We start from the raw sequence: 25,383 nt of genomic DNA on the forward strand, positions 1-25,383 counted from the left end.
CTCACAAATGCTCCTCTAAACAGAGTCTCAGTGGGGAGGGGGGAGGGAGGAGATAGGGAGAAAAGCTGTCAAGTTTTAATCAAGTGCTGTCAATGGCCCTAACCATCACAGGAGTGTCCTCCAGACCACTTGTTGAAGCAACAGAAAACTAACTCCCCAACTAGAGCGGTCATAGAAAGGAAGAGGGTTTTCATTTTGACTTGAGCCATATTACCACTTTTTCCTTATTTTGAAAGCCAGAATTGTTGGTCCTGAAGATGGGAACATTACTTTCAATGCAAACCCTCCAAGCACCCTCCCTGCTCAAGGCCTTGCCCCCATTTCCTTGAGGGTAGCAGCTCTTATGGGCAACAGGCTGGAATTCTGCTTTGGCTATTATTTGGCTTATACCAAGGGGAGAATAGCCAGACTCAGGGCAGTGCATTACAGAGACTGAATTCCACTGGGCAGACAAAGTGCCAGTAGAATGATAAGCTTATTTTTTTTTTTTTAAAGATTTTATTTATTTGACAGAGAGAGACACAGCGAGAGAGGGAACACAAGCAGGGGGAGTGGGAGAGGGAGAAGCAGGTTTCCCACTGAGCAGCGAGCCCGATGCAGGGCTCGATCCCAGGACTCTGGGATCATGACCTGAGCCGAAGGCAGACACTTAACGACTGAGCCACCCAGGTGCCCCGATAAGCTTATTTTTAATACACAACAATCGTACTGGTTTATCCAAAAGTGATCACTGCTGGGATACTGCCATCGTGGACTCCCAAATGAGGTTAGAACAGGGAGCAATGTGACTCTCTCCCTACCTTAAAGAAACTGGCCCTGATAGGTCTTAATGAAGCCCCTAAGGCCAGGTGCCAAATGAGAAATGTAAACCGAATGTGACAACTATAAAGAAAGGAGTGGTTACTTTTCTCAAAACTTCTGGGACATTTCCTTTTTCTGAGAATAGTACCCCACATAATATTATCAATGGGGACAGTACAGCCCTGGCTGTTCACAAAGCCTGGGGTCCCCAAATGCTATCTGCAAAACACAGGGACAACAGGGGCAGAAAACCCTTTTGAGCAAGCCCATGACTCATTTTACACACCTCACTATTGCAAAGGAACACGTATGCTTATTTCTGGAGCCACGTGAAGTATACAGTACTTCTGAATCTGACAGTTACTGAATCGTTGAAATAATCCCCTCTGCAGGAGGCACACAGAGGCTGTTGCAGCAAAGGCTGAGTGACATCTGGAAACCTGTGACATACTCTACCATCAAGAAAAGCTGCTAACACATATAAAAATAGTATCAGAGGCCTAAGAATATCATTGAATAAAGTTATGATTGACAGAAAGCCTGTGGTATAGAGACCTCTTCTTTTTACATGGGACAATAGTTACTTGTTGACTGCCCAGCACTGCTAGATCACCAGAGCCTCCAAACTGGGGCTACCAAAATCACATATACTGATACCCACGTGCTCAAAATCCACACCAAGTCATCGCCGAGCCTTCTTTCCCTAGACAAAGCGATCATGCCCTCATCTGTGCTCTTACAGTTTTCTATAAGCTCCTGTCATGGGCTGAGTTGTGTTCCCCTCCCCCAAATTCATACATTGAGGCCCTGATCCTCAGTGTGACTACTTGGAAATAGTGCCTTTAGGAGGTAAATAAGATAAAGTGAGGTCATAAGGGTGGGGCCCTGATCTGATAGGATTAGTGTTTTTATAGGAGAGACATCAAAGAAAGTCCCTCCCCCTACTCTCTCTAATCATGCTCCTATCTGCCCCCCACCACCACGCCCATTCTCAGAGGAAAGGCCATATGAAGACATAGCAAGAAACTGGCCACCTGCAAGCCAGGAAGAAAGTCCTTACTGAAAACCAAACCCTGCTGGACCTTGATCTTGGACTTCCAGCCTTGAGAACCGTGAGAAAATAAATTTCTATTACTTAAGCCACTCAGTCTATGGTATCTTGTCCTGGCAGCCTGAACTAAGACAGCTCCCCTCACGTGTAATTGCTGGCATGGGCTCAAGGTTGATTTTCCTGCTTAGACTAAACTCCTTGAGGACAGGAACCCTGTTTTGGTTATCTTGTATTCCAGTGCCTGGCTTGGTTCCTGGAATATAGTTAGCCTTTAATGTCTGTTAAGTGGATGATAGAAAAACTAAAAACTAATTGCTTTTTCTAGTCATTAACTCGTCTTCAGGAGCCTGTGGATCTCATGAGAAAAAGTGGAAGTGTCTACCAAGTCAGCAAACCTTTTTCTCCTTCCCCCACAGATGAGGGAGGCTATGGCTCCTGAACCTCCATGAGATAATAAATGGATGTAGTCATTCTCCTCTCTCCCTCCCTCCCCAAAATAGAGGACCACGGCTCTGGGGAGAAGAATTACCAATCTGGAGACAGACCCTACCCAGTGCTGCACATTCGTCAGCACCGCAAGCATTGGACAGCACCACAGCCACTCAAGAATTTTCTTTTCACTACCCTCAATCCCTGTTGGGTAAAACCACAAATGCTAAAGATAAACCAAAACAAACAATGCCAAATTATAATAAAAAACCAATCCCCACACAATAATCTACCTTCCATGGATACATTTCTTCCATCCACTTCTTAAATCTGCTTTGATCAGGCTTCTTTCTGCCCCCCAGTTTTCCCACTAAGCTGTTTGTTGTTGATGTTGTACTGTACTATGCATTTATTGAAGAGATGGGCACAAAGAAAGACAGAAACCGAGAGGGAGTTTTCTTGCTTAGTGTGCTAGGAGTGAAAGGAATCAGCAAAGTTCTCACAGAGAAGGGTAGGTGTGGGATGAGTGGTGGAGGATGTGTAGGATTTTGTTAGCTAGAGAAAGGGAGAGGAAATAGGCAGAAGAAACAGCAAGAGCAAAAAGGCATAGTCTGGAAGTGCATGTCATGAGTGGGAAAGACAAGCAAAGAGACTGTTGCACCTGAAGCTTGTAATACATGGGTGATGACCCAGAGATCACGTTGCAAAGTTGAGCTGTGAAAAACATTTCATATCATGCCAAAGACACTGGTTTGTATCTTGCATTTGTGATGGGGAGCTCTAGAAGTCGATAAGCACAAGAGAAACTAGTCATATTTTTACTCAACTTAGAATTCAAGATTTCCAAGAATTGGATTAATTGTAATTATGGGTTCATGTTACACTTTGAAGATTGTATGCACATGGCTTTCTTTCTCATTCTTCCTTTGTATATTTCTTCTTTTATTCCCTTCCTTTCCTCTTTCCTCCTTTCTTTTTATTTTAATCAATAGATCTTATTTTTTAGATCAGTTTTAGGTTTACAGAAAACTGAGCAGAAAATACAAACGGTTTCCACGTACCCCCCCACCCCCTGCCAGTTTCCCCTATTATTAACATTTTGCATTGGTGTGGAAAATTTGTTACAGTTGATGAGTCAATATTGATACATTATTATTAACTAAAGTCCATGGTTTACATTAGGGTTCCTTCTTTGTGTTGTATAGTTCTGTGGGTTTGGACAAATGTATAATGAGGTGTATGCACGATTATAGTATCACACAGAATAGTTTCACAGGTCTAGTGCTCCACCTATTTATCCCTCCCTCCCCCCCCCAACTCCTGGCAACCACTGGACTTAATACTATCTTTATAGTTTTGCCTTTCCCAGAATGTCATGTAGTTGGAATCATACAGTATATAACCTTTTCAGTTGGCTTCTTTCACTTAGTAATATGCATTTAAGGTTCCTCCATGTCTTTTCATGGCTTGATAGCTCATTTTTGTTATCACTAAATAATATTCCATTCTACAGATGTACCAGTTTGTTTATCCATTCACCTATCAAAGGATATCTTCATTGCTTCCAAGTTTTAGCAATTATGAATAAAGCTGCTATAAACATTCATGTGCAGGTTTTTGTGTGTCATACTTTTTTATCTCATTTGGTTAAATACTAAGGAATACCACTGCTAAATCATATGTTAGGAAAATGTTTAGCTTTGCAAGAAACTGCTATACCGTCTTCCAAAATGGCTATAATATTTTGCATTCCCACCAGCCGATTTTACATTGACCTAATTGCCAAATGCACTGGTAACTTCCAGTTCTTACCTTACGTGAGTTCTCTGTTGCATTAGGCACTGCTACCATTCCTTCATCACACTTCCTTCTCCTCTGGTTTCTGTGGCCCAGTCTCTCCTCATTCTCCTACCATCCCTTGAACTGTTTCTTTTTCTCATTCAGGGGCTCTTCATTCACTGGTCCCTTAAATGTTGCAGGTGCCTGAGATTCTATCCCTGACTGCCTTTTCCGCTCATCTTCTTCTCTAGAAAATCTGTTACCCACCTCCCCATCCCCCGCTGCTGCTGCTCACATGCCCCTCTGCTGCCTAGATACAGACTTCTTTAGCCTCAATCACTTTCTCTGAAGCTCCATATTTTAAGCACCCGACCATTTAAAGACATCGTACTTGGATGTCCCCTATCAACATGTTCACAACCAAATCATCATCCTTCTTTCAAACCCATTCCTTTTCCTATGTCTCCATTTTGGGGAGCGGCTCCACCTTTCATCTATCTGCCTATTTCCCTAATCTGGAACACTCCTCCCAATTCTCTGATTCTCCTTCCCCCACCCCCACATTCCATAAATTACCAAATCCTCCTGATTTGAGACAGTAATACACAGAGATTAAAAATGAGAGTTTTGAGGGGTGCCTGGGCGGTGCAGTCGGTTAAGTGACTGACTCTTGGTTTCAGCTCAGGACGTGATCTCAGGGTCGTGAGATCAAGCCCTGTATCTGGCTCCATGCTCAGTGTGGAGTCGGCTAGGGATTCCCTCTCCCTCTCCTTCTGCCCCTCTTGCTTGTGCTCGCATGCTCTCTCTAACAAATAAATAAATCTTTAAAAAAATGAGTTTTGAGGTCAGATTCCTGGGGCTCAAATCCCGGCTCTGCCACTTACTTTGGGCAAGTTTCTAATGACTCTGAGCCTGTGTTCTCATGTGTAAAATAGAGTAACGGTTCTTACCTTATTGGGTTGTTGCAAAGATGAAATGAGATAATACACACACTATACAATGTCTGGCACATAGAAAGTGCTCAGTAAATATAAGCACAGCTGTGTGGTTGGTACTTAAATGTTCCTTGTTCTGTTCTCTCTTCTCTAGCTGCATGGCCACTGCTTTCATTCAGGATATCATCATTTCTTACCTGAACTATCGCAGTGGTCTCCAACTAGATGCTAATGATGTTTCCTGAAATTCTGCTTGTGATTTTCTAAACTTGGAAATTGGGATAAGAAAGGTGAAGTAGTTTTCAGCTTGTGTAAGGGAATCTGCTGCTGCAGATGAGTTTTTACCAAGGGAAAATTAGGCCAGACTAATGTTCAGGATTCTGACAGTGAGTGTGCTTTGGCTCAAAATGCAATAAAAGATAACTTTGTAGAAGTCAATATAACCTGCCCAGATAGTTGTTAGGGATTTATTAAACTTGACCCTCAGGAAAGATAGAGCCATTGAGCCAACAGTGTTAAATTCTCTCTCCTCCGACTGGGCCTTAGAAGATCACTGTGCCAGTAAGAGAGAAGTTCCCCCTTCTGATGTGTCAGTGTTAGAGGAAGGAGAGTAATGAGAAACTTCTCCTCCAGTTTGTTTCAAGATGGCAAAGATGGAGTAGAGACAGATGAGCTGCAACGCAGGAGGGTCATTAACTCTGTCTATCTGTCAAGCAATAGTCTGCTAGGTTGTGGCACTTATGTCTTCGGTGCCAATTATTTTGCCTTTGTCTATGGACCTCTCATCCTCTGTGCTTCTAGTCAAAGAGGCTTTTATGACCAGATCATATGGGGGCTATGGAGACTGCTAATCACAGGACAGAAGTTCAAGTGCAGAAGCTGCCTCCCATGGTAGTCTCCCTGTCTCAAGTCCTCCCCACCCCCTCCCCACCTCAATATATGTGATCACTCTCAGAATGCTCTTTTCACAACAAATGTGATCGTGCTTCCCCTTTGCTTATAACCCTCAGTGCCTCACGTTCCCCCAGAACAAAGTCCGGCGAGACACAAATCCACACATGGCCTGGTCTTACCTCTATTTCCAACCACCTGCTCTGCTGACACCCCACCCACCCATTCTGCACCCTGGCTTCGCCACACAGGTACTCACCACCTTAAAAGCACCACCCTGCCCTTTCTGCTTACAATGCTCTTTAGATCTTTTCCAAACTCCTTCTCATCCTTCAAACCTGATTCAAAGTGTCCTTCTCTCAGATGATTCCTCCAATGCTACTCCACCCTCCAGGTTCCTAAGGCCCAAATCCCAAGGACCCTGAGCTCAAATCCCAGCTTGACTACTTGTGTTGGGCAATGTATTTAATAAATCTAGGTTCATTTCTGCGTGTATAAAATAGGAAGAATAACAGTTTTTACGCATTGGGTTGCTGCAATCATGGAATGAGGCTGATACAAATAATGTAACTTTTAAATCTCTCTGTAAGTATTTACCAAACTGGACTGCAATTGTGTGATGTCAGTATTCTTGGCCTCTCCTCCTCCCTTCCGATTAAAAAGCCTTCTCCGTTTAGCAGCTCTTCTAAGGACACTGTCCCAGAGAGGCTCCTGGGCTCTAGGATGCAGAATTAAAGGACAGTCAGCAGAGAAAGGAAAGGAAAAGGTTGACTTGCCAAGGGAGGCCAAGCTAGTCTGTATAACAAAGAGCTGGGAGAGTGAGCAAGTAGTGCCATGCCAATGCAGGACAGAGCAAGAGTTTCTGGAGGCTGCTGGTAAACAACAGGCTTCTAAACATTGTGGAATGTGAGAGAATTAGGGCGGGGAAAGGGGATATGAAAATTGTTACTGAGAGTTTGTGAATTGAGTTTCCTTTAATTTTTTAAGAGCAACAAGTAAAGATTACTACTTATTAAAAAATTACTTTTGGTCTTTGGATTATGATTATTTGAAGATGTCCATACAAATACTAGACCACAAGAGACTGAAATTCTTTGGGGTTACCCTTGTTTACAATGTCTTTGCTCTCAGACTCAGCTTCTCTAGTGCAGGGGCTGTGTCTCATTCCTTTCTGTAAATCCAATGCAAGCACACAGCCTGGTATATGGCTTATGAGAATACATACTTGCTGAACAAATAAACATATCTATGCTTATACAACTGGATCATAGACTCCTATGAGCAAGTCAATGCTCTTATTTTTCCATGGGTCCAAATAAATCAGTTGAATGGTGGTCCCCAAAAAGGTATGTCCATGTCCTAACCCCCAGAGCCTGAGTGTTAAATTATATGACGAAGATATATTATGTTAAGGATCCTGAGAAGAGGCGGTTATCCTGGATTATCTGGGTGGGTCCTAAATGCAAGCATGTGAATCCTTAGAAGAGGAACAGAGGGAGTTTTAAGACAGAAGAAGAGGAGGGCGTGTGACCCCAGAGGCAGAGATTAGAGTGATGAGGCCACATGCCACCTGGACCCATCAGAGGATAGATGAGGAAAGGAAGAATTATCCCCAAGAGCCCCCACAGGGAGTACAGCCCAGCTGACACCTTGATTTCAGACTTCTGGCCTCCAGAATGTGAGAGAATAACTTCCTATTGTTTTAAGCCATCGAGTTTATGGTGATTTGTTACAGTAGCCACAGGAAAGTCACACAAATGCCTTATACATAATGGATGTTCAATAACTCTTTGTCAATTACCTATCAGGGGTCACTTACAATCACAAGCTGTGCTTCCTTTTCAAAGTCACTCACCCACACTTGCATGGCCAAGAGCCAGGACTCTACTATGTCACTTCAACACTTGTGATGCTGTTGTAACCAAGGGATCCTTCACTACTGTCTCAGGGACAGTCAGGTTCCAGGGGCTAAGTGTCTACTGACTACATATTCCAATAGAATGTTCTTCACTCATTCTTTCAGGAAGGAGACGGTACAGTAGGGAAGCACTTGACAATGAACTGGAGGGTGGAGAGCCACTCTCACTGGGGTCTCCCCAGCTGGCCGCCAGCTCAGGCTGAGTACTCAGCGGTTGACCTGCAGGAAACACTGCTGAACTGAAAGACAGCCATGTTAGATTTTCAGTTCCCAATTCTGAACCACAGTACTCACACACGCACGCACGTGCATACACATACCCCAATCATAAAGTTGCTCTGCCAGCCAAGAACTAAGTGAATGCAACCCTGCAGACATATTTTCAAATATGGTAAAAGGAAGTCTGAGATTAACATGAGTGTCTACTCAGAAGTAAAAATCCCAAGTGTCTACTCACAGTGACTTGCCACTATAATTTCAGCATTTTTTCCCCTACTATGTCCCTCAGGGAACAGGGGCCTTCCTCAAAGGCTTTCTCTCAAAGCTTCTCTCAAAGCTGGAGGAGGTCTCCCAGTTGGCAAGGCCATGACCCTTGCAGGAGACCACTCGCACACACAGATTGCTTCCCCTTATCAAAGTCTGCTCTGTGGTCTTCCAGAAATTATTGTTTTTAAGTCTGCTGGACCCAGTTTTCAGACGAGTGATTCCATTTTGATCAATTGTTCTGTCAATGAAGTATTAACATAATATCCATCTGCTACTACGTTAGAGATGATAGAGACTATGATGCATGTCACCCCTCCCTCCCAACTCCCATTTACCCTAATCCACATGACTTTCTGCAATAGCTCTTTCAAAATCTGTAACTTTCAGCAAGCATGACTGAGTTAGATATGATTTGATAGTAATACTGTCCATCACCTACAAAAGGAGACATCCAGTGTTCTGGAAATGCTGGTACTACATCAACTGTTTCTACACCACTGTTTGCAAAAGACTATACACACATGGATTTCCCATCTCAATTCCCTTTTAAGAGTGGTTGAGGTAGAAGTAAGTAGAAGCAAGGGGAGAAGATTATTTAAACACTCCACCCACAGAGTGTGCTTCATGACTTTGGGCAAGTTATATAACTCTCTTGGGCTTTAATGTCCTCATCTATAAAATGGGGATAATAGTGGTAGCTACTGGCTTCATCAGGCAGCTAAAAGAATTACCTGTGGGTGTAGATGACAAGCATAGCACCTGGCACAGAGTAAGCACTCAGGAAAAAGAAAATGGGGCGGGGGGCAGTGAAGCAAGGGTTATTAAGCGATAGCAAAGTAATAGCAAAGTGATAGTACAAAGCTCCCAAGGAGGGAGGGGACCCAAAGGGGTTGCCCAGCACTCAGGAAATATTAATTGTGCACATGCACATGTATAAAGTCAACCAGAAGCTAAATTCTTCAATTAGATTTCCAAATCCTTCCCATCATTTAATCCTTCCATCTTTTCTTTATAGTTCCCAAGGGCTGCCCCAGGGAGAGCTTGGTCCCTTGGCCTTACTCAAAACACAGCATGACACAGCGTTTGGCTTCAGCACAGAACTTTGCTGGGATCAAGTGTCCCTGGAGGAGGGGAATTAGGACTTCAAGTAGAGCTGGCCATCAGGGAGTCTCTGCAGCCTCTCCCCATACTCGGGCCATCAAATACCGACAATCAGACATGTGCATGCTTGGAAAGATGGGACCCTGACCTGGCAGACTCTGCATCCCAGGAAGGTGAGGACCTATCTATTAGGTGGAGGGCAAGCTTCAGGGGAATGCTCAGCCAGAAGTCAGCTCGTCTCACATTCAGCCTCTCTCTACCCATGGTTATTTCCCAGCTCAGACTTTCTCTCAAACTGGTTATTGTTCATATTTTAAGTTTCAGTCATAGATTAACCATGAGCAAATTTGGTCCAAATTCTTTTGCTAATAATTATATCACATGACAAACACATGCAGTTGTCATCAGCATCAGTTATGGTGCATTATTTGAAATTAAAATTCTACCACATCTTTACAAGAAGAGGTTCCTATAGTGAAGGCTGCAGGAACAGAAATGACACCGACCTTGAATTGCTTATTATATGCCCAAATTAGCACCAGAGATATTTATCCCCAAGAGTTTTAAACAATCTTAAAATAATTAGGTCTCTCAGGAATTTCTCATTATTATCATAGTCAAATTATTTCCACAATGAAAATATATTTAATTAATTGAGCTTCAGCAGTCTTCAGGAGACAGGGTCAACCTGAGAAATTACAAAGCATGAGACCCTCTGTGTAAAGTCCCAGGTGAAGCCTGTGCCCTCCATCTTCTGATTGTTTTCTCACGGAATGAGGCTGTGATTCTCTTCAGCAAAGGGTGTGTCTGGATTCGCTATGATAAGTGAAGCTTTCATTCCCAAGCTTCCATCTATCTTCTTTGGGACTCAGTCCTTGGGAAGAATCCAGACCCCCTCCAGCCTTTCTCTGTGGGGGAGGGGGTTCCTCCCCAAACCCTGGGCAAGGACAGTTCCATGTGTTTTCCACCTTTGGGCAGATCGCCTCTTTGATGGTCATTTATATCTAGCCCAATGTCCAAACAAAGAGCGTGGTGGGAAGAGGGCAATAGACAGAAAAGAAGGAGAAAGGGGAGGAATGCTGGAGGAAGGACAACATGAAAAGACAATTAGCAAACCAGAGGGAGGATGCAGCTACTGACAAGAAGAAGGGGGTGGGGGGGAGCACACTAAAATGCAATCCCTTCCAATCCCCACCCCTCCCCAAACTAGAAATATTCCACCCAGCTGAATCTCTGCTCACTGGGGGATTTTTTTTTTTTTTAAAGATTTTATTTATTTATTTGAGAGAGAGAATGAGAGAGAGAGAGCATGAGAGCAGGGAGGGTCAGAGGGAGAAGCAGACTCCCTGCCGAGCAGGGAGCCCGATGCGGGACTCGATTCCGGGACTCCAGGATCATGACCTGAGCTGAAGGCAGTCGCTTAACCAACTGAGCCACCCAGGCGCCCGGGATTTTTTTTTTTTAAGGTTTTATTTATTCATTTGACAGAGAGAGAGAGAGAGAGCACAAGCAGGGGGGAACAGCAGAGGGAGAGGGAGAAGCAGGCTCCCCGCTGAGCAGGGAGCCCGATAACGTGGGGCTCAGTTCCAGGACCCTGGGATCATGACCTGAGTTGAAGGCAGATAACCAACCGACTGAGCCACACAGGAACCCGGGGCTTTGTTAAATTAATGCAGGGATTCCTTGATAGAATATATGTATTAATGCAGGGATTCCTTGATAGAATATGAATGATAGAATACATTAAAGCCCTGTAATACATATGTGTACGTGTATATAGCCATTCTTTCTTTTTAAAATTTAAAATATACAGAGAAGTGTACAAATAAGTGTATAGTGTGTTGAACTTTCAGAAACAGAACAGACCTGTATAACTAGCACCTCGGTCAACAAAACAGATCACCAGTATCCCAGAAACCCCCCTCATGCACGTCTAATTCTACCTTCACCCCCAAGAGTAACCACTCTCCTCATTTTTAACATCATGGATCAATTTTGCCTATTTTTGAAATTTTTTTAATGGACTCAAATAGGATGTATCCATGTATCCTTTTCTGCCTGGTTTCTTTCATTCCACATTTTATTTGTGAAATTCATCCATACTGTTGCTTATAGTTCTACTCCAATCATTCGCATGGCTATGTAGTGTTCCATTGTATGAATATTCCACAATTCATTTATCCATTCTTCTACTGATGGGCTTTTGGGTGGTTTTATATTTTGTGTACTGAAAACAGTGTGGCTATGAACATTCTTACATGCATATCTTTTCGTGAAGACACATATGCCATGTCTACCTAGGAGTGGAATTGTTGGGTCATAGGCATGCATGTGTATGTTCAAATTTAGCAGATGTTTCTATGCATATTTCTCACAATCACATGTATCTATGGGTCTGTGTGAATCATATAAGGCACATGAGAGTCCCAGGGCAGGAGTGCTGGGTACTGGGTTTCTGTCTATTCCTTATGACTGTGAGAGGTCATCTACGCCTTCAAAAAGTCATGTAAGAAGAACAAATCTTTAACTCTAGTTTGCTTTTGTTATTTTTTTATAAATATGTTACAGAGCAAAAGAACTATCACTGCCTGAATATCATTAACTGAAAAATTGCTGGCAGACAAGGCTGACCCTGGACAGCACAGCCCTCTGCTCTAGGTCAACAGCAGCCTGGCCCCCTTCCACCAAAGAAGTGACTCACCTCCACCCATGGGCCCATATCAAATGCCCAATGGATGGAAAGAAGAGGACACCAAGAACAGCATTTCATTAGTTCATGACTAGTTTTTATCAAATTAGTCTTAAAAAGCAGTTGGATGTATTCCAATGATGAGAGATGAAAATGGAAATGGAAGCATAATTATTACTATGTAAATCATATGCTCGCCGGCCCACACATTGAGACTCAGGATCACACTGCTTTATAAAACACTGCATGCCACTAGACAATTTTATGAAAATGATAACAAAGCTCCAAAGGATGATAGTGTCTGGCAGAGTGACCACACATAGAAAGTGCCCAATAAACTATTATTGATGTTAAGGTTCACAGAAATAGTAGAAACTGGCTCCTAGCAAATGCACCTTTTGACATCCCCGGGATACACTCATCAATTATTTCTATTAGACCCACTAAAGAACATAACTTCTATATAATATATAAGGAGTTACACAGGTGAGGTTTCCTGTTCAGTCAAAAGGGGGAAATCCTGCCATAAAAGAAGACATAATCGACAAGCAGAAAAACAGGGATGGCAAGAGTTGTGTCCAGAGTTCCTGCGGATAAGCTGTCAGGCAGCTGCTGCCAGGGAGCCCTTGTCTGCTGAGAATCAGGTGAGCAGGATGCCCCGCCCAACTCCCCCAGGGCCTGGGGACAAGATACCATGCTTAATGGCTTCCCACCTTACCCCTTCATCCTCAGGTATGGGCAAACACATTAACACTGGGGCTACAGGCCAAAGAGGCAGGTCCTATTAGCATGCCTCTGAAACTGCTCAGCATGCAGCTCCCCAGAGCTGGCAGGAGGAGGGTGTGATAATGCTGGTTTCCCATCTCCGAGATCCACCTCTTGCCAGAACAACCCTTACCCCCTCCACCTGCCTCAATTTGTTGCTGGAACGCATCCTATGTAATCCCCCAAATAACAAGTTGTAACAGGATCTTCCTAGTTATTAGTTTTAGCAATGCGAACGGTACTCCATAAATCAGAAATTTCCTTGAAAGTAATATTTCAGGGGTGACAGTTCAAAATTTAACCTATAATTACCAAGGACTGAAGAAAGACTGACTGCAGGGGGTATTCCTTTAATGGTCCTTGGGACTGTCCCTCTTGGTGAATGTCAATCACAGTGAGAAAAGATCCTACATAATAAGGGCTTCCTTCTGTTGTTTCTTTTCTTTTTCTTGCTTTCTCTCTTTCTTTCTCTTTCTTTTTTCTCTTTTCTCTCTCTTTTCTTTTTTTGCTTTTACTTTTTCCTAATTGTAGTTTGATGCAATTTTAAAAAATTATCACACTGCTTTCAGCTTTTTTAAAATAGTGGGGTTTTTTTGTTTTTTTTTTGTTTTTAAAGATTTTATTTATTTTTGACAGAGCGAGAGTGTACAAGCAGGGGAAGCAGCAGGCAGAGGGAGAGGGAGAAGCAGGCTTCCGCTGAGCAGGGAGCCCGATGTGGAGCTCGATCCCAGGACCGGGAGATCATGACCTGAGCCAAAGGCAGACGCTTAATCATCTGAGCCACCCAGGCGCCGCTAAAATGGTGTTTTAAGAACATCATTGGCTTGCTGTACTGTTCCTTTCTCAGAAATTATTTACAAATGTATAAATTATTTGTATATGTATAAATTATTTACATATGTATAAAATACTGACTAGTATTACCTCCCTTAAATTTTGATGGCTTTGTTGGGTGTCAACATAGCTGCTAAAAATCAGTTGGTTAACATTAGAGTCAGATAAATTTAGGATCCACTCCTTACTGGTTATTTAACCAGTAGAAGCTACTTAACTTCTCTGAGTATCAGCTGCTTCCTTTGTAAAATGGACATATTATCTATTTGTGATAGAATGGTGATGAACATTAAATAAGATAGTGTGAAATAAGATAATAGAAACATTATGTTGTAGAAATAAGATAACGAATCTAGAACGTACATAGATACCAGCTTTTAGTAATGACTATTATTAATGCTATTACAGGATTAAATAACCAAGTTTGACTCTGGTTCAATATTGCCTTCGTCAAGAGTTAGTCCACCTTTTAGGATTTGAGACACTTGGAAGAACCTGGCCTCCGTGAACCCTGTGAATGTTCTGTCACACAGAAGTTCTGGGTTTAAATGATGTATTTTTCTGATTTCATCTTGTAAATAGTCTCGCGGAGACCCCTGTTTCGGACACTTGTCTGTACCCCTTCATCATTCTCTTGACTTCACCTTGTCAGCCACTGCTGCTCCAACCAGAACTACCGACCATAGACCTACACAGCACCTCACCTGGGATGCAGTTTCTTGGACACCACGGAGTGGGACTCCCTCAGGACACCTCTTGGCATGACCTACAGGTGTGGAAAGTACACACAGATGGAGCCACCCTGCGACTTGCCATAGGGACATTTTGTGGACACGTTCCAGAATCCTGAACTCCCAAGTTCCCCCTGAACTTTCTGAACCCCCAAAGCAACTTTTACTTGCTAAAGGAGAGCTGCCTCTTCTTGCCTAGAGACCAAAGACCTCACCTGAGGCAACTGCCTCATAAGTGATGCTCCCCTTCCTCAAAATCCACCCACCCTAGCCGATAATTAGTGTCAGGTCTCAGCACCACTCTGTGAGGAAACAGAGTCCCTGCTCTTGCAGGAACAAGCTTCAAAGCGAAGGACTTTCAGTTTCCACTGTTCTGTACTGATGGAACTGAGGGAACACACGGGTGAGGGAAGGTCAATGGGAAGAATGTCCGGTTAGACTGATGAGAATGTATCAACACAAAAGCACTCCCTTGTAAGTTGTGGCTTAGTATCTGGCACAGACACCTGAAGCTGGCATGGCTCCTTGAAGCCTGGGCACAATAATGGCCTACAGAGACTAATAGACATGCTGGGACAGCAATGGGAGAATATTGAGGGAGGAGTCAAAAGGCAAAAAGGTGGGTGTGCTAGACTGGATTTATTATAAGAGAACCAAAGAACTCCCTATCTGAACATGATCCCAGGAAGGCCAAGAGTTCCCTTCCTTCACTAAAGGGATAAGGGCACTAGTGAGGGGGATGGCATCATGGAGAAGTCCAGTGGTTCTGTTCTCTGTTGACTGGAGTGGACTGTAGGAGATGCTGCCATAGTATAAGGCTCTTTTGAATTAATGGGAGATGACAGGATTCCAAAATAGCAGAGGCCAGGCTGTGACAACTATCAGAGGCTAGGTGGATATGAATACCATAATTGCCAGCAAGGCCCCAGTGGCAAACAAGGGCCTTTGGCCATTAGGAAGGAATCTGTGGCAATGCTGATTGGCCATGGGCAAGATGGGAAGACAACTGACTAGGATATTACTTGACTTGCATAAAAAAAGACTGATCTGAGATCAGAAGGCTGATACCAGCTGCTGTAATTCAAAGGTTTAAAGGCCACTGGCTAAGAGACTAGGTCTTCTCCGGGAAGGACCCTGCAATACCACCACACAGCTCATATGATAAAGATTTCATTGATCCTTCTACAAAAGGACCTGGACCCACTTACTAGGATTGTTGGCACTGGGGAAAGTGGAATGCCAGATTTTTCATGTTGGCTATGGGTCTAAGCTGACTCTGATCCCACAGAACCAAAATGGTAGTTCTCCAATTGAAGCAGAGGCTTAGGGAGTCCAGGTGATAAAGTTGTCACCATGTCTACTTCATAGTGGGTCCACAGAAGCATCTTGTGGTTATTTCATATAGATATACCTAGAAACTGGCAGAACCCACATAATGGTTCCCTGTGGAAGAGTCAGGATACTCTCTCTGTAGAATAGGAAGATATATAGATGTTATTTTTCTTGTATCTGTAAAGCAAAACATAGTATTTTGTTCCTAGAATAATAGTTGACAGTATATATTCCTTTACAAGACTGTATGAAGGAACACTCACATTACATTTGCCTTTTGTCATATCTGATATTCCTTACATGTCCAGTAATTTTGTCCAGTATCAGGCAAGCTGAACGTAAGATACCATAAAAAGTCCACAAAAAATACATGTTTGGCAATTTGAGATTCAACAGTTAGAAGATACTCATTTGGGCAAATGAAATCCCCACTCTCCCTACAAAGTTACCATTTCTTAATGAGGAAAAATACAAATTTGTTAGACAAATAGGAAGAAAAAAAATGACACCAACTTCTGAAATTGTAATTAAAAGCTATAATTAGGAATGCCTGCAGTTCATTTTTAACTTTATAGGGGAAGGTTGTGGAGTGAAGTGATTTAGCACTGAATTACTTACACTGATGATTTTAAATAATTTTAGGTGTTAGAGCTGATCCAAACAATGACACACAAAAAAATTCTTAAGTTTAAAGAACCATATCCTACTCTTATTTATTCCTTATTTGCCTCCACAGTGCTTTGCACAAAGTAGATACTCATTAAACACTTGGTGAGACAAAGAATCCTAAAATTTATATAGACTCACAAAAGATCGATAATACTCAAAGCAATCTTGAAAAAGAAAAGCAAAGCTGGAGGCATCAGAATTCTGGACTTCAAGTTATATTTCAAAGCTGCAGTAATCAAAACAGTATGGTACTGGCACAAAAAGACACACAGATCAACAGAACAGAATAGAAACTCCAGAAATAAACCCACAATTATATGGTCAATTAGTCTTCAACAAAGCAGGCAAGAATATGCAATGGGAAAAAGACAATCTCTTCAACAAATGGTGTTGGGAAAACTGGACAGCAACATGCAAAAGAGTGAAACTGACCACTTTCTTATCTCATACATAGCATTATCATACACAAAAATGAACTCAAAATGGATTAAAGACCTAAATATGAGACCTGAAACCATAAAAACCCTAAAAGAGCACAGGCAATAACTTCTTTGACATAAGGCATAGCAACTTCTTTCTAGATATGTCTCCTGAGGCAAGGAAAACAAAAGCAAAAATAAACTATTGGGACTACAGCAAAATAAAAATCTTCCGTGCAGAAGGAAACAATCAACAAAACTAAAATGCAACCTACTGAATGGGAGAAGATATATGCAAATGACTATCTGACAAAGGGTTAGCATTCAAAATATATAAAGAACTTTTAGAACTCAGCACTCAAAAAAAAATGAATAATCCAATTGAAAATGAACAGAAGACTTGAACAAACATTTCTCCAAAGAAGTCATCCAGTAGACCAATAGACACATGAAAAGATGCTCATCATCACTTATCATCAGGGAAATGCAAATCCAAACTACAATGAGATATCACCTCGCGCCTGTTAGAATGGCTAAAATCAACAACACAAGAAACAACAGGTGTTGGCAAGGATGTGGAGAAAAAGGAACACTCATGCACTGTTGATGGGAATGCGAACTTGTGCAGCCACTGTAGAAAACAGTATGGAGGTTCCCCAAAAAGTTAAAAATAGAACTACCTTATGATCCAGCAATTGCACCACTGGATATTTATCCAAAGAACACAAAAACACCAATTCAAAGAGACACATGCACCCCAATGTTTTTTTTTTTTTTAAGATTTTATTTATTTATTTGACAGAGAGAGACACAGCAAGAGAGGGAACACAAGCAGGGGGAGTGGGAGAGGGAGAAGCAGGCTTCCTGCGGAGCAGGGAGCCCGATGCGGGGCTCAATTCCAGGACCCTGGGATCATGACCTGAGCCGAAGGCAGACACTTAACGACTGAGCCACCCAGGTGCCCCCACCCCAATGTTTATAGCAGCATTATCTACAGTAGCCAAGTTACAAAACAGCCCAAGTGTCCATGGATTGATGAATGGATAAAGAAGTGGTAAATAGGGTGCCTGGGTGGCTCAGTTGGTTAAGCGACTGCCTTCAGCTCAGGTCATGATCCTGGAGTCCCGGGATCGAGTCCCGCATCAGGCTCCCTGCTCAGCGGGGGGTCTGCTTCTCCCTCTGACCCTCTTCCCGCTCGTGCTCTCTGTCTCTCATTCTCTCTCTCTCAAATAAATAAATAAAATCTTAAAAAAAAAAAAAAGAAGTGGTAAATATATACAATGGAATATTATTCAGCCATAAAAAGAATGAAATCTTGCCATTTGCAACAACATGGATAGAGCTAGAAAGTATAATGCTAAGCAAAATAAGTCAGTCAGAAAAAGACAAATACCATATACTTTCATTCATATGTGGAATTTAAGAAACAAACAAGCAAAGGGAAAAAATTAAGAAAGAGAGACAAAGCAAGAAACAGACTCTTAATTATAGAAAACAAACTGATGGTTACCAGAGAGGAGGTGGGCAGAGGGATGGGTTAAATAAGTGATGGGGATTAAGGAGTGCACTTGTTGTGATGAGCACCAAGTGATATATGGAAGTGTTGAATCACTATATTGTATGCCTGAAGCTGATATAACACTGCATGTAAAATAACTGGAATTAAAATAAAAACTTAAGAAAAAAAACAGTTGGTGAGAGCTATCTCTCTATGACAAGAGACCACTAGAAAAGCAGCACCAGGTACAAGGACTCTTGAGAGTGTCAAAAGGATTTTGTGTCCTATACTATTCATGCCTACCATGCCTCAGGGTGATCAAACAGTTGATGAGATGAAGTTTCTCTTTGTAGAAGTATCTCATAGTACAGAAGCACAGAGATAAATGAAGGAGGAATGACAGAACATAACCACTGTACATTGCCTAATGAATTAATGGATCTTGGCAATCAACAGGTAATAACATCACAGAGAAAAACAGCAGCAACTAGACATTGTATACCTCCCCACAGAAGTACGTAACACCAATTGTTCCTCCCACCCCCAAAAAAGAACCTGACTCTGATCAAGCTTCTAGGAGATCTAACTACCAATTTATAGGAAATACAAGGAATAGAGGCACATGTTAAAGGACACCATGAGAATGCTTTCTTCTAACTTGACTTTTTATTTCTAACCTGTCTCAGTTTTTAAAACTATATTTGTAATTATAATAAAAATGCATTACCAGAAAAAAATTTTAATCCACAAAATACAAGCCCCAATTTTTTATTTATAGGTTAAAAAAACATAAAATAAGAATTAGGAAAGCTATGCACTTTATTCTTTGAAAATGTGCATATAGGCAATAAAAAATTGTTATTACACTCCCAACTTTCTGTCATTCTGCAGTCACAGCTAAATAAGGCTATGAACAAAGTAGCAATTCTTCATATTAAATGCTTACCTACACACTTTAAATGAACACTATGTATACCACCAGGTGTGGGGCACCTGGGTGGCTCAGTGGTTAAGCCTCTGCCTTTAGCTCAGATTGTGGTCCCAGGGTCCTGGGATTGAGCCCCACATCGGGCTCCCTGCTCAGCGGGGAGCCTGCTTCTCCCTCTCCCAGTCCCCCTGCTTGTGTTGTCTCTCTGTGTCAAGTGAATAAATAAAATCTTTAAAAAAAAAGTTTTTATTTTTTTAAAGATTTTATTTATTTATTTGAGAGAGAGAGAGCACATGAGATGGGGGAGGGTCAGAGGGAGAAGCAGACTCCCTGCTGAGCAGGGAGCCCGATGCAGGACTTGATCCTGCGACTCCAGGATCATGACCTGAGCCGAAGGCAGTCACTTAACCAACTGAGCCACCCAGGCACCCCCCCCAAAAAAAAGTTTTTAATGTTTAAAATCAGCTTGCTTCGAAGTTATTAATCAGTGTGACTTAAATTGGATTAAGGATAACACTACTTACTGAGGATATTTATATGAATTGTTTCAATGTTTAATAACAATCACAGTTGAGAAAACAGTTTCACAAAGGTATGCTTAGAGGAATGGAAGAACAGATTTTAGAGTAACTTTAGCAAACTCAAGATATTTACTTTTTAATTTTTATCTAAAATGAAACAAGAGAAGTTGCATTTTCAAAATCTATCTTCAATCTATAGTAGCCAATTCTAGTAATTTGTCATATAAAGTTAAATTTAAATTATCTTTCAATGAAAGAAACGGACTTCTAGATTCATGAATCTTCTCTATATGGATTTTCTTTCAATGGACAATTAAATTCAAAATGCTTGATCAAATTCAAAAGATGTCTGGTGGTCATTGTTATATATGTAGAATGTCACACATGGATATTGTTCATTGATAGTGGTTATAATTATGGAATATGTCATAACAATCAATTGAAACTCTGTTCTTCCAAGCTTTTATTTCCCTTTTGATCTTATTTGCCATTGAAAAACATGTTGCTTTTCTTCTTTGCACAAAATTATTAAGATGATTAAAATACCAAATATCAGAGAAATTCACATTTTTAAAGAGTTGCAACCAAACTGGCTGCTTATCTTGAGGAACACTAAGAGTTCTTACATTTGACAGAACGTTTTCCCTCAAAAACCATCACACTTCTGTATGCCATAACTATTGTTTATGATCAGCTTCCACTTATCACATAATAAAGACAATAATCTCGAACTTGGCAGATTAGCCTTTATGTAAATTCATAACTTTTCATATATCACTAAGCCTACAGTTTAATTCTGCTGACATGTTTTTTTTAAAAGATTTTTATTTATTCATTTGGTGGGGGGGAGAGGCAGAGGGAGAGGGAGAGGGAGAAACAGACTCCCCCTGAGCAGGGAACCCAATGCGAGGCTCTATCCCAGGACCCTAAGATCATGACCGGAGCCAAAGGCAGATGCTTAACCGACTGAGCCAACCAGGCGCCCCTCTGCTGACATGTTTTCATAGCCAAAACATTTGTGATGAAGGAAGCAGCAGGTTTATTTACTTTCTTACACAAGCTTTTCTTCATCTTCATAATTATTCTAGAAAGTTTTCTTATTACTCTAGCTTCAGCATTAGAACGGCCTCATATACAAAATTTAAGTCCAAATCACATTTGCTGATAATACTCATGCACCTGGGTGTTATAGCAATGTCTAACTGCTATAATAATTTCTAAACATTTACTCTATACTTGTCACAAACCAGCACCAGACCACGCTGAAAAACACTGCTCTGTGAGACAAATTACCTGATTTCTTCAACATCAACAAAAAACTGCAGAAAATAAAAAAGAGATGGAGGAGAAACCTAAAGATTAAGAAACTTAAAAGACAGCCAATTGTTATATACAGCCTCTTGGATTCCAGTGAAAAGAAACTTAAAATTTTATGTGACAGTGAGAAAAACATGAATAATTACTAAATATTTTACAATATCAAGGAGTGATTAATTTTTGAATGTGTGATAAAGATGCTGCAGTTATTTACTTTAGAAGAGGGCTTTTAGAGATACAAAATGAAATATTCACAGATGAAATAACATGCTGTCTGGATTTGTCCAAAGTAACCCAGTTTTGGAAGAAAGGAATATAGATGAAATATGATTGGCCATACTCTGAAAATTGTGAAACCAAGGGGATTTGTACAGGTCCATTGTGCTTTTCTTTCTACTTTTATACATATTAAAATGTTTTATAATAAAACTTTTTATAAGTGGTCAAGAAAATGCCCAGTGACCAAAGCTACTATGAAAAACTGGTTATTTTGGTGGCGCCTGGGTGGCTCAGTCGTTAAGCGTCTGCCTTCGGCTCAGGTCATGATCCCGGAGTCCTGGGATCGAGCCCCGCATCGGGCTCCCTGCTCTGCGGGAAGCCTGCTTCTCCCTCTCCCACTCCCCCTGCTTGTGTTCTCTCTCTCGCTGTGTATCTCTCTCTGTCAAATAAATAAACAAAATCTTTAAAAAAAAAAAAGAAAAAAAGAAAAAAAGAAAAAAAAAAAAAAAGAAAAACTGGTTATTTTATTCTTGATCTACAGACATTTAAAAAAATAGTAGGACATATTTACAAATTATCCAGGCCACGGATAATGGTTAGTGCACTAGTGGATTCACAGAAGACCCATCGCTCTGAGACACCCATGGTCCTTAGCTTTAAGCTTGTTTGTGGGTAACTCTTAATCTTTTAAAACTCAGGTCTCTTATGGTGTTTTCTCAGGATTACAACCAGTCTAGAAGGTTTTGTTAAAGTTTTTTTTTTATTCCTTTGTATTACAAACATAGATATCTAGAATATGTTTTTTAAAACCCTTCAGGGGGTACCTACGTGGCTCAGTCGGTTAAGCATCTGACTCTTGATTTTGGCTCAGGTCATGATCTCAGGGTTGTGAGACTGAGCCCCATGTGGGGCTCTGCACTCAGCAGGGAATCTGCTGGAGATTCTCTCCCTCTCCCTCTGCCTCCCCCCGCCCCCACCTACCCTCCCTCTCTCTCTGTCTCTTCAAATACATCCTCTTCTCTCTTAAAAATCACCATTCCAGGAGACTCAGTCAGGTTAAACTGCCCATGATTCAAACCATCTTCAGAAACATCCTCTCTAAGCTTGAACTGAGGAAGTGTAGTTTACCTCCACTCTGTTCTACCTAACAATAACACCAGCCGCCCCCCTTCCCTCCCTCCTCACTGCCTCTCCCCCTTCCCTCCCTCCTCACTGCCTCTCCCATGCCCCTCCCTCCTAAACCTCTCCCCTGTCCCTCCCTCCTCACTGCCTCTCCCATGCCCCTCCCTCTTTGTTTCCCAAGAAGTTGGTTTCCCCCTTCAATGCCCAAACCTAACATTTATTCCCTTAAAAGCACAACTTTAGCTTTGAAGCCAAATAAATTCAGCTCTCACAGATCATGTGCCCTCATGTCTGAATCTCCTGGGTGTTCATATTACCTTCTTAGTCACACCACTTTTTACTAATCCAGATTTAAGTTATTTGACAAAGATATCCAGCTTCTTTGGCCTAGTCAGGCCCTCAGAGCAGATTAAACTCCTTTGCAGACCACGGTCTAAATACTAGTACACTGTTCATTTTATTTAGTCATCTAAACACTGAGAATCGGAATAAAACATGGATTTGGGTTGAAGAAGAACCACTGGCTGTTATATCTGAAAAATACCAGTGTCCAAACTCTAAAACCTTGTGTGTGTTTGGGGTGGGGGGGGAGTCGGTATGGAGGGAGGTTCCTGGAGTGAGAATGTAATGTGTTATCTTCACAAATATGCAGCCTTATGCTCTGCAATGGGGATTTTCAAAAACCTTATAGGTTAGTGCTACAGACTAAATATGTGTCTCTCCAAATTCATATATTGAAGTCTTAATCCCCAAGGTGATGGTATTAGAAAGCAGGGCCTTTGGAAGGTACTTAGGTTTGGATGAGGTCGTGAGGGTGGTGCCCCATGATGGGATTAGTACCCTTATAAGAAGAGGAAGAGACCAGAGCCCCTCCTCTCTGCTATGTGAGAACACAGCAAGAAGGCGGCTGTCTATAAGCCAGGAGGAGAGTTCTCACCAAAACCCAAATCACTGCCACCTTGTCTTGGACTTCAGAACTGTAAGAAGTAAATGTTTGTTGGTTATTTGTTATCACAGAAGCCCAAACTAAGATAGTTCAGCCTCATGACTATTTTAGAAATTATTTTAATCACACAAGTAATACATGCATAAATTCTCACTGTAGAATAAAGTTCAAATATGATAAAGCAAAATTCCCCTTGACCACCACCTTCTCTCCATCCAATTCCCTTCCTGCAGGAAACCACATCCCCAGTTTGGTGTCATCCCATCCAGATTATTTCTGTGGGTGCACACACACATAGAACCAGAAATATACGCACTCCCTCAATGGTATACAGTTGTGTGTGTGTGTGTGTGTGTGTGTGTGCATTTTGTATAATTACCATATGTATTATCTGCAATGTGTTTTTTCAAAAACTGCTATTACAATATTCTATGGAATACTATAGTTTATTTAGGCAATTCCCTTATAGATAATCATTTAGGTTGTTTCCGATTTTTTTTTTTTTGTCACAAATGACATTGCAATGAACAAATGTCTCTTTGTGTCCATCATATTCACTGTCAGATGGGTAAATGAAAGGAAAAGAAGGTAAGTGTCTTGCCCAGGTTTGTAGCATGGTCTAGAGCAGAAGAGAGATGACCCACCGGTCTATTGGTAGCTTCCCAAGGATCTCCTTACATAATATAAGAGCATTCATTTTGCTTAATCAGTTCTGGTGCTATAATGTATTTTTTAATGTATTTTTTAAATGTATAAACATAACACACTTTATATATGATATATATAAATTATATTATACATTTATATATAACATATAAACACACACATTCAAGTTAGCCTGACAGAGAAGCCTTTGGATACAACTCCTACTGGATCAGCCACATTCCTGAAAAAATTCCCAGACATGTCTTTTTCTACACTCCAGGGCCACGGAGAGGTCAGTCACAGCAGCATTCCACCAAGGGCACATACCACCACTCTGAGACCGAGAGCAGTGCGACTTTAAGAGGCAAGTTCACGGCAGCACGTGCTTTCCTCCCAGCAGCACCACCATTTCTGGGGATGTAACTTTTGTGCTGCTTTACAGAGAAAAGGCAGCTGGGAAAACACAAAAGGGCAAAAGGAACCCCATGTGGGCACCCGGTGGACCCCACCATGATGATGGCAGGAATGACAAGACAGCTACCATTTTCTGAGCTTCTTACCCTAAGCCAGCTAGCGAGGTGAGGTCTCCACATAATCCTCTTGGCAGCACAAAGGGTTGGGCCTATGATTACCCACATTTCATACATGAGGAAATGAACCAGAGTGGGGTTCAGGCCACTTCATCAGGATTGACTGCACTGCTAATAAGTGGTCAGATCAGGATGTGCACCCAGGCTGTCAAACATCAGGGCCAATATTTTGAACCCCTGTGTGATGTTACTTCCCTCGTTTCAAGAAGGCATCAACTTTCCATGTTAGGTCAAGTATAGGCCATGTTCTAAGGTATTCTTTCAGAATAAATGCATTTTTGACTTAAATTTGCTCTCCACACTGTCTGTGGAGCAAAGCCCTAAATTACAGGTCGCTGCTGTCGGGAGTTCTCTGCAGAGCATCCTGCTGAACGGAGAAGGGTCGCATGTGCTTTATGGCCCAGCACAGGGCCGGGGTTCAACCAAACAACCACATGTGCATCATGTTTCATATATGTCAGTGAAACCAAAAGCACAAACTCCTATCTTGGCATTGGTCTTTCCCCACATGGTGGGTGTGTGTGTGTGTGTGTTAAACTCCTGTTTGGTTTAGTCTTATTATTTCAGCTGTCAAAATACAGTGGCTGGGGCAACATGCAAATAGTCTATAGTAGTAGTTTTTCAAACCCAATATTCTTTTTTCCCAGAGTGGCTAATTCTTAGAAATTATACTGCAGGAGCACCTGGTGGCTGGGTCGGTTAAGTGTCTGACTCTTGGTTTCAGCTCAGGTCATAATCTCAGGGTTGTGGGATCGAGTCCCATGTCG

At 41.7% G+C, this 25,383-nt stretch overlaps 1 protein-coding gene across 3 annotated transcripts in view; it reads right to left on the reverse strand.

Moving 5' to 3' along the window:
* Positions 1-25,383, reverse strand: part of ANKRD6 (ankyrin repeat domain 6) — a 186,061-nt gene that overhangs the window by 74,158 nt on the left and 86,520 nt on the right. The gene's annotated exons all lie outside the window — the stretch shown is intronic.

Source organism: Halichoerus grypus, chromosome 9, assembly GCF_964656455.1.
Source record: "Halichoerus grypus chromosome 9, mHalGry1.hap1.1, whole genome shotgun sequence".
NCBI lineage: Eukaryota > Metazoa > Chordata > Mammalia > Carnivora > Phocidae > Halichoerus > Halichoerus grypus.